This window comes from Gastrolobium bilobum, unplaced genomic scaffold (assembly GCF_033153095.1).
Source record: "Gastrolobium bilobum isolate Gb01-03AN ecotype WA unplaced genomic scaffold, APGP_CSIRO_Gbil_v1 utg112232, whole genome shotgun sequence".
Lineage (NCBI taxonomy): Eukaryota > Viridiplantae > Streptophyta > Magnoliopsida > Fabales > Fabaceae > Gastrolobium > Gastrolobium bilobum.
Window position 1 is genome coordinate 57,577 of NW_026899018.1, and position 10,591 is coordinate 68,167.

The 10,591-nt window shown below is 37.9% G+C and overlaps 1 pseudogene; it reads left to right on the forward strand.

Moving 5' to 3' along the window:
- Positions 1-3,740: 3,740 nt before the first annotated feature.
- On the forward strand, positions 3,741-4,285 carry LOC133286242 (RHOMBOID-like protein 13; annotated as a pseudogene).
- The last annotated feature ends 6,306 nt before the right edge of the window (positions 4,286-10,591 follow it).

Below are 10,591 nucleotides of genomic sequence, written 5' to 3' on the forward strand. Positions count from 1 at the left end.
AGGACCAAACATATAGAGATTGATTGTCACTTCATTCGAGAAAAGATTCAGTCAGGAGAAATCAAGACTGCTTTCGTCAACTCCTCTGATCAACTAGCGGATGTTTTCACTAAAGCTCTTAGAGGTCCTCAGGTTGAATACATTTGTAACAAGCTTGGTGCTCATAATATATACGCACCAGCTTGAGGGGGAGTGTTAGAATATTAGATATGATATGATTAAATATGATTAGATATGATTGGATTCCGTCTTATCCGTAAATATTATGACTGTATTCTGACTGTATTAGGATTAGGTTTGGGTTAGGTTTGGGCCTTTCACTTAAGCCCATTAGGGTCTCTATATATTGTAACTCTCTGACACAGATCAATACACAACATATTATTCTTCTATTATTTTATATTCAAGTGTAACATCACATGCCATAAAGCATGATTTTTGATTGCATGTGTAATTCCGCATATGAAAAAAAAATTCCCTCTCACATGCTACGGCCTTCAAGGCCATTTTACTTTCATTTTGTACTAAATAGAAATAGTAACAGGTTATTTCATTTCCTTATTCATAGCTGATTGACAGCTAATTTGTAATGGATCTAGAGTCCTGATTATGTATATAATTACCCTAGTAAAGGAAGAATAAACACACAGAAATATTCATAATATGGCACCATTGTTTTGACATGGTATCAGAGCACAAGTTCGATCCTCACTGCCCCCACTTTAAAGTGGAATTAAAATAAAAGCACAAAAGGTAAATCAAAAATTGGGCATGTTCAATATCCACGCTTCTAGCCCAATGGGCTCTCGTGTGAGGGGGCGTGTTGAGATATATAGTCCCACATTAGTTGTATGTGCAGCTATTGTGGAGTTTATAAGACCTTGGACACTCCCACCCTTTGAGCTAGCTTTTAGGGTGGTGTATCCCAAGGTTCTTTACATGGTATCAAAGCCTCGTATCCCGGGTTCGAACCTCATCGCCCCTCACTTTCTTTGTAATGGAATTTCTTTCTTCGCACAGGTAGGTGGGCATGTGCATTATCCACCCTTCAAGCCCAATAAGCTCTCGTGTGAGGGGGCGTGTTGAGATATATAAAACCATTAATGTGGCCTCACCAAAACAACTTTATGAACCAGATCCAAACTCTAAGGTCAAATACCCTATCGGTAACTACATGTCCAATCATAGGTTGTCAGAATCATATATTGCATATGTTAATCAATTGTCTAGTGTATTTGTTCCTAACAATGTGCAGGATGCTTTGGATGATCCAAATTGGAAGGAAGCCATGAATGTAGAAATGAAGGCCTAACAAAAAAAACTCAACGTGGGACCTGGTTCCTTTACCAACCGGTAAGAAATCAATTGGATGCAAATGGGTGTTTACTGTGAAGCTTAAAGTAGATGGCAGCCTTGACAGATATAAAGCCAGATTAGTTGCTAAGGGATACGCACAAAAATACGAGGTTGATTACCAAGATACATTTGCACCAGTAGCAAAACTGAACACAATTCGTATTCTGATTTCTATAGCAGCTAATAGGGACTGGCCACTCAAGCAGTTTGATGTAAAGAATGCATTTTTAAATGTTGACTTAGAAGAAGAAGTATATATGAAAATTTCACCAGGCACCAAACATGCCAACTTGAAGGAAAATGAAGTGTGTAGATTAAAAAAAGCACTATACGACCTCAAGCAATCACCTAGAGCTTGGTTTGGCAGGTTCTCTCTAGTCATGAAGAAGTTTGGATACAAATAAAGTAATGCAGACCACACCCTATTCATAAAACATAATGGAGGAAAGGTAACAGTGTTAATAGTGTATGTTGATGATATGGTTTTGACTGGTGATGATTTATTTGAAATGGAGTTATTGGAAAGACATTTAGCAAATGAGTTTGAAATGAAAGATCTAGGATCATTAAAGTAATTTCTTGGAATTGAAATTGCTAGATCAAATCAGAGAATTTTTTTGTCACAAAAAAGTACATTTTAGATCTACTTGCAGAAACAGGAATGACAGCATGTAAACCAGCAGAAACACCAATTGAAATGAATCATGTATTGGGTTTATATCCTGATCAAGTATAGACTGATGTTGGCAGATATCAAAGGCTAATTTATTTATCACGTACTAGGCCAGACATTGCTTATGCAGTTAGTGTTGTGAGCAAATTTATGCACAATCCAAGTGAGGAACACATGGCTGCTGTGTATCGAATATTGAGGTATTTAAAGGGGTGTTCAGGGAAAGGTATGCTTTACTCAAAAAATAATAGTCCCAGAATTAAAGGCTACACAGATTCAGATTGGGCTGGAGATAAAACTACCAGACAGTCAACTTCGGGATATTTTACTTTTGTTGAAGGCAATCTAGTTACTTGGAAGAGTAAGAAGCAAAAAGTTATTGCTAGATCGAGTGTAGAAGCAGAGTTTAGAGGAATGGCACATCGAGTGTGTGAATTGTTGTGGATTAAGAGCATCCTACAAGACTTAGGAATCTGCTACAATCAGCCTATGGAGCTACATTGTGATAATAAAGCTGCTATTGAAATTGCTCATAATCCAGTTCAACATGATAGAACCAAGCATATAGAAGTGGATACACACTTTATCAAGGAAAAGCTAGATCAAAAAATTATTCAATTCCCCTACATCAAATCTGAAGATCAGTTAGCCGACATCTTGACAAAGGTTGTGTATCGATGAGATCTATAAGCCCACTATGTTCCCGATGGGGATGAGTCAATGTATGGATAATACCCTTAGCACTGATACAGACCAGGCTAAGAAGTATAAAGCCAAGTGTAAGCAGTGAATAGATAATAAGCAAAAGGATGATATGACTCAAGTAAATGGGCAATATAACGATACATAAGATACCTGTAAGGTGTGCCCATGGGGGCTATTTATAGGGGAAACGGTGTGGGTTGGTGAGGGGGAGGTCAACTCTCCTTGGGATTTACTCCCATGATGCAGTGTTAGGCGTGCTGGCGCTGTCATTGTGGCAGTGCTGCGCACTCTGTATTCTGGCGATGTCAGCACCGGGCAAAGGGGGAGTTTCCCTTTGCGGTGTCTGTCGTAGTCGCCTTCGATGGTTAGTGTTCCAAGGTGGGGCATTTTGGTGTATGCCTTGGACCTACTGCTACATTGGGGGTTGAGAAGGTCCATGTCAGCCCTTAGGGCTGACGCGGGGTCACGCCCGGTATTGGGCCTGGATAGTTGGGCCACTTTAGTACTTGAGCCATCCGGAACAGGTTATATCAGGAAAAGTGTTTGAAGAAGCAATTAACAAGTTGGGCATGATTGATATCTATGCACCAACTTGAGGGAGAGTGTTGAAATGAGATAATATTTCTGAGTTGTACAGTTGTTGGAATTTTAATCATTGATTACACAATTACATAATCATAGGAGATTTGTATTAAATAGATTAATTTTCTTATTTGCAGTTGATTGACATAATCATAAGAGTTTTGTATTAAATAGAAATAGTAACATGTTATTTCATTTCCTTATTCATAGCTGATTGACAGCTAATTTGTAATGAACCTAAAGTCTTCATTTATGTATATAATTACTCCAGTAGAAGAAGAAGAATAAACACACAGAAATATTCATAACATGACACCATTGTTTTGACACAAATTTTTTTACCAAATGGGCATCCTTAAAATTTGATTTGAATTAAGATTAAAGGATGATCCGGTGGTGGGAAACCTTTTTAAGCTTTTTGTCGATGGGAGCAGAAAAAATGGATGTGCTTCCCTACCACGTGTTGATTCAAAGATTCAAGCTTGAGTATTTTCGGCGTGTGACGGTCGTCGGGTATTCCTGTGTTGTTTTTGGTTGGATGACAATTCTGAGTGTGAAGCAACCTTCTTCCAAGTTGGATCTCTTTGGATTTCTTTTTCTTCCTATCAGTTTTGCGCCGTTTGAATCGCTTGTTTTTACTTCAATTATTGTTCCTCAGGCAAGTTTTCTTGGCCATTTATCAAGGATTGTTGTTGGGTATGCTATAGCTTGAGGTTTGATTCATGGGATGAGCAACTACTGGGCGCTTTCCTTATTGGGTTGAACTGTACTTGTCTTTGTTTTGAGTTTGAAGAGATCTGGTGCACTTGATCTAAACTTTCTTGAGATTGAATCTGTTACTGATCCTTCCTTACCATCTATACGGTTTTTAGCATCTGGCAATGGCAAAACACTGCAGATGAGTGCATTGCCAAATGGAAATGTTGAAATTGTCTAATGTTAAACTGATATATCATTGTGATATCAGATGTTGCCTTGACACACTTAATATTGATAGCAATATGATTCTAATTCTTCTAATATAGAATTTGTTCAAGGCTTCTTCATATCCGTTTTCATAGTTTTCATCTTTATCTATGTGATAATGAATGTTCTCAGATGATTCTGTATATCAATTTTTGAAGTGATACTGCTCATCGCAAATGTGCTGCTACTTTCTACTTATTTAATTTGTTTGCTAAAATCAGTTTCTGTTGTGTTCATGGATGATAAGATCATATTAAGATATATTATCACCATTTCCAAATTGGTTGCTAGATAAATAGAAATAAGTGACTAAGTTTATGGAATTGAAGTTGATTGTATGTTACTGACTGTACGTATGATCACTGAATGATCTGGTTTGGTTTTTTCATGATCGCTGAACATTAGGATTGTGCAAATTCCATAATAACATCTTTGTCAAAACTTATTATGAAATCTAAAATCTTTGTTAGATAATGGTTTGTAATTATTATTTTTCATATTAGAATATTTGAAATTGGTATATTTTTTTATTTGAGTATGTTTATAATTTTTTTAATATAAATTATAAATTTCGAGTCATGCGGTTGAACCAGTGACTCATTAGTTGAATCAGTGACCCAGTGATCCGATACCTCGACCGGGTCAATCACCGAGCCGAGTTTAATAACATTGCTTGCATCGTCTCCAATTTGTTCTCATATAAAAGACAAAATCATCTTCGTTGCTACACCCAAGGAAGCACAGACACTTGTAAAAACAAGGAGAGTCGTGTCCGACACGATTTGACACGCCGACACGCTCCGACACGGTATCCGACACGTGGTCAACTTTACCGACACGTTGACCATTTCGACACACGAATTTGACCGTGTCCGACACGGTCAAATGGCATTTTCATAAAAAATATAATATTTTTAAAAAAATTATATTTTTAAAAAATAAAATATATCACCTCATTATCGCCTCTCTCGCTCGCGTCTCACTGATCTGAGCATCTGGTCTCTCCGTCTCTCTCATCCGCCTTTCTCGCTGTGATCTCTCTCATCCGCATCTCGCTGTGGTCTCTTCTCTTCGTTTCACTGTCTCTTCGATTCACCTTGAACTAACTCTTCGATTCACTGTGAACTAATGGCAGACATGTTTTTTGAAAACTAATGAGTAATGACAGACAACTTCTATATTTAGGTGGTGTTTGGTTCAAGTTATTGAAAAACAATTCTATGGATCTCACTTTGGTGTTTTGGGATCACCATGTTTGGTTCAAGATATTGAATAATTTCCCCATCTAATATGTTTCCCTAGCTTTTGAAAAATAGGAAGCAAATGAGATAGAGAGCACTATTTAGAATACCATTTCTAAGATGGTATTTTGCACTTAGATGGGTAAATGGAAAGACACATTCTATTGAAAAGACAAAAAAGACACTCATAAATTTTTTGGTATTATTAACCAATTTTCATAAAGTATGATAAAGGTTATTTTAGTATTTTTAACCGATTTTTCTATCAATATTTTACCTTCAACCAAACATACACTCAGAAAATTTAACCCAATTTCTCCGATAATATTTTGACATACCAAACAACTTTTTTTAAACTTTCCTAGCAAAATCACTTTCTCACAATATTTCTAGTAATTCTATTTTCCTGGTAAAAAAATTTTCTCTTGAACCAAATGCCCATTTAGACTCAAGCAAACATATTCAACTTTTTAACTTGAAATGACCAAGTTGACAATGACATGATATTAATTAATTTTACTTTAATACACTTAATCAGTAACTATTAGGATTAAATTGAATAATGCATTACGATATTATTTCTTTATTTGATGTAGAAAGGAAACAATGCAAAATGCTATTATTTTTGCTTTAGATTAATATAATGGTATTACGAAAATGATTTAATTTTGTTATCAAAAAAAAAAAAAATGATTTAATTTTTTTGTTAAATTAATGGGTATTATTAGTTTAGTTTTATTTTTTTGTTAAATTATTGAATATTAAATGAAATATACACTATATAAATTTAAAATATTTAATATTAAAACGTGTCCCGACGTGTCGAAATTCATATTTTTTTAGAATTGACGTGTCAGAGTGTCACGTTGTGTCGTGTCACGTATCGCGTCGTATCGTGTCACGTGTCGCGTCGTGTCGTGTCGCGTCGGTGCTACATAGACTACACCTATATCATAGGTAAAACAGTAATATAGGTCAATGCCTTGATTTGTGAAAAGGTAAAATTGGTTGATGCGGAAAATACAGCAGGGAAATTTCAAGAAATTTTATGGGCTAACGATAGATTGCAAAACATCAAATAGGATTTATATTTTTTACTGGGAGACGTTTGGTATAGGAAATTATTTTCAGATAAGATACGAAAAAATGTTTAGTAGACCAAATTTTTACCGATAATGTTAGGTTAATTTTATAAATGCTATATTTGGTTGATTGTAAAATATTAATAGGAATCTGATTAGAAATGACAAAATTACCTATCCTTTTGAATTGTATGTGTTGTTAGTCATCAAATGTTCATTTTAATACTGAAAAAGCCCTCTCCATTTTCTTCCATTGAAGAAGCAAGCGATAACGTGGAACAAAGTCAAAACAGAATTATTCTCTGTATCCACACTGCATATCAACCCATACAAGACTGACTTATTCGAATTTTGTTCCACGAAATTGCTTGTGAAAACATGAATATGAAAGTAGAAGACTGTGTTCTTGGATTTCTCATGCGCAACATGATGATGCTAGTAATAATAGCATGGTTGCTCAACTTGAACATTGTTTCTGGCTTTGCTCACATTCATGGTGGACTTGGAGACAAACCACTCCCTAGAATTGTCATCCATAACAACTTGTTTTGCTAAACAGTAATGCCTCCATTACAATTTACAGCCTCTCTCACGGAAAAGAAAAAAAAAATGGTAGAAACGCGATTCCTAGTTCATGGAAAAAAACAATTCCATCGGTGAGTTGAGAAATTTTTTAGCCAGTAGTTCAAAATGAGAATGAAAACTATCCTGTGGTTATTTTTTGTTTTACTCATGACAAACATAGTAAAAAAAAATTTCCCATCCCACTTTTCCAACATTTCTCCCAAAAAAATTCATATCAAACATGTCTTACAAAGTAGGGGTGTTCGCGGTCTGGATTGGATCGGTTTTGGAAGCAAAATTCATCCGATCCAATCCCTTCGGTTTGATCATATAATCATCCATTCGGTTTTGATTTTTTTTCAAATCCGATCCGATCCAATCCAATTTTTTTCGGTTTGGATTGGATCGGTTTTCGGTTTTTTGAAAATCCTAAAATTTATTTCATGATTATTGTGCAAATAACATCTTTTGTATATATTGGCTTTGTAAAAAAAAATTGAAATACAAAAGCATTAATAAACTATAATATAATCTTTTTAATTTTGGCAATGAGATATGAAGCTCTATAAAGATAAAATTTTGTTGATAAGATATGACTAGATTTTTTCTTGGGTTTAGTTGATGGGATAATGGGTCTTGGGTTTAGAAATTTTTAGGCTATGATTAGGGAAATAAGCAAGTAGGTAGAGAGAAATTAATATATTGGATCGGTTTGGATTGGATCGGTTTTCATCAACCCATCCAAAAACCGATCCAATCCAATTAAAATTTGCGGTTTTTAATCGGTTTTCGGTTTTCGGTTTATTCGGTTATCGGTTATTCGGTTCGGTCACCGCGGTTTGAATCGGTTTGGATCGGTTGATGAACACCCCTATTACAAAGTTACACAAAATATATTTAATAAAGAATTTATTATAATAATCAAATTTTTAATATCAAAATAATTTTTATTTCTTATTTAGAATTTTAATTAAATATCACTAGATTTGAATACAATTTAAAAATATTTTAATTGTTCTAATTGAATGTCACATTACTTTTCTAGATTACTTAAAAAGCATAATTGAATACCAATGTTTTTTTAATTAAAAAATAATACTTTAAAATCTTAAGTGAATCCATCCTCGTTAGTATCTTATCCCTTGGCGACTTGCCGTAGCCACTATCAATTATATTGACACTTTCATCATTTTTCAATCATTCTATTTTGCGTTTGAATTAATTCCTGGGGTGTTAATTTGTGTTGGTACTTGTACCGTTCAGTTCTGTGAGCCTACTATGTACCCTTGAGGGTAATGTTATTATATGGATTATACCCCTAGCTGAGGTAAAGACCAGGCTAGAAAGTATTATTCCAAGAGGTAGCAAGCTGATATCAATGGCAGATGAATAACAAGAGTATGACTTGGAAGTAAATGGGCATAACAACAGTACATAAAAGATCTTTTCTGGTGTGCCCCATGAGGGCTATTTATAAGGAAGATGATGCAGGTTGGTGAGGTGGGGGTCAACCCTTCTTGGGATGCACGCCCATGATGGCAGTGTTAGGCGTGGTTGGCACTGCCACAATGGCAGTGCTGCCACCACTGCACCCGGCAATGTCAGTACTGAACAAAGGGGCAGATTCCTTTGCAGTGCTTATGGCGACTGTCTTTAGCGGTTAATGTCCCGAAGTGGGACATTTTGGTGTATCTCTTGGACGTGCTGCAGTCTTGGAGATCGTGAGTGTCCACATCAGCCCTAAGGGCTGACGCGGAACAAGGCTGAGGGTTGGGCCTGAGTAGTTGGGCCACTCCAGTACTTGGGCTGCCACTCCAGTACTTGGGCCATCCAGAACAGGAGCCCCCTAGCTTGGCAGCTACCGTGGGATGGTGCCAAGTTAAAGACTTTGGTCGTTCCCGTCAGGGCGGTGTGAAACCGGCGCTCTACTAAAGCATCTTCGAGAGGGAAATACTGGCGCTCTATTGGGGCGTCCTTCAAGAGGGAAATGACTACAAAGCCTCGTATCGCCGTGGCGCTATGAGCATCATCCTGGTTATAAGCATAAGTTGGCGCCTCGGTAGATAGGATTTGGCGACACGTTGTTTGGCGATGTGAAATGCTTGAGTACGGGTGATTGCTTTTGGTGATAGCTGTAACACGGTCATTGATGACGGGGATTGGTAGGTGACGGAAGCGAAAAGGCTGCCTCTTAAAGACACTTTAAGAGGCTTTTCGGTTTCCGAGGAGCCGTAATGATGAGTTATCCCATCATTACTATTTATTGCAGGCATCCAAAGGTCATAGGGTTCGGTGCATTAATGCGACACGACTGGTGACTTGTCCCTTTGAAGTGACCACTTTGCCCCCTCTCCTTAACCGCCCATCGCACGATGAGCGTGTCATCGTACGGTTAAGTGAGGAGGACTTACACGTGTCTGTGTGAGACCTCTTCTTTCCTTACACGTGTTTGTCTGAGACTTGTGTGAGACCTCTCTCTTTCCCCCCCCCCCCCCCCCTTTTTTTTTATAAAACGGGAGGGAGTCCCTTTGTTGGGACTCTTTCTTACGCAAAACCTACACCGTTACGCTTTGCTCAAAGCCTTTGTTCCCTATCCTCAGTTCGGTGTGATAGTGTCGGTCTTTTTTCTCTCCCTTTCTGCGATTCTCAGGTGTAGTCCTTCTTCTCTTGTCGTTTCTATTCTCATTTCTGGTTGTCTTCTACTCCTTTTTCTGCTGTATCGGTGGTTAGGTTTACAGAACCTATCCCAGGCCTCATACTTCCTGAATCGGAAGTAGAAATCAAGGAAGAGGAGTTTGACGAGGCCTTTGAGGCACTGGGGAATAGTGCGGTGGGGCCAGCAATGCGAGAGTATCTTGCTAGTTGCGCCCAAAGTCGTCCCTTAGTTCCTGGGGTTGAGAAGTTTCCGCACGGGAAAGTACCCGAACTTCTGGGTTTCAGCGAAAAGGAGATTCAAAATCTCCTTCCCGAAAGAGCTTTAGGTCCTGTCCTACCGTATGCTGGTGAGGCGTCATGTTCCATTCCCCGTAGTGGGCGCCGCAGAGGGCGCCACGATTTAGTTGGTGAGAAGAATTCCAGATCTGGTGGGCGTTCGCCTGCTGGCTCTAGGAGACAGAATTTCGCTTCACGTCGTCGTGTTTCTCGGCGTTCTGATCTTGGAACTGGTCGATTAATTGGACCCGTATCCAACATCAATCGCCTGCGACAAAACCGTCCCTTGGAGTATTATTTCCACCCTTGCCCTTCTTCAGTTGCCCTTCGTTCATCTCATGGTCGAATTCCCTCAATTCCCCAATCATTCCATCGTCGTATGTATGATGAGTCTACAGAGAACCGTTTGGGTAGATACCACCCGGAGGATGGTCGCCTTACAAGGAATGGCGTGTGGGACGCCATTTTTGAGGACATAGGGCATTATAAGA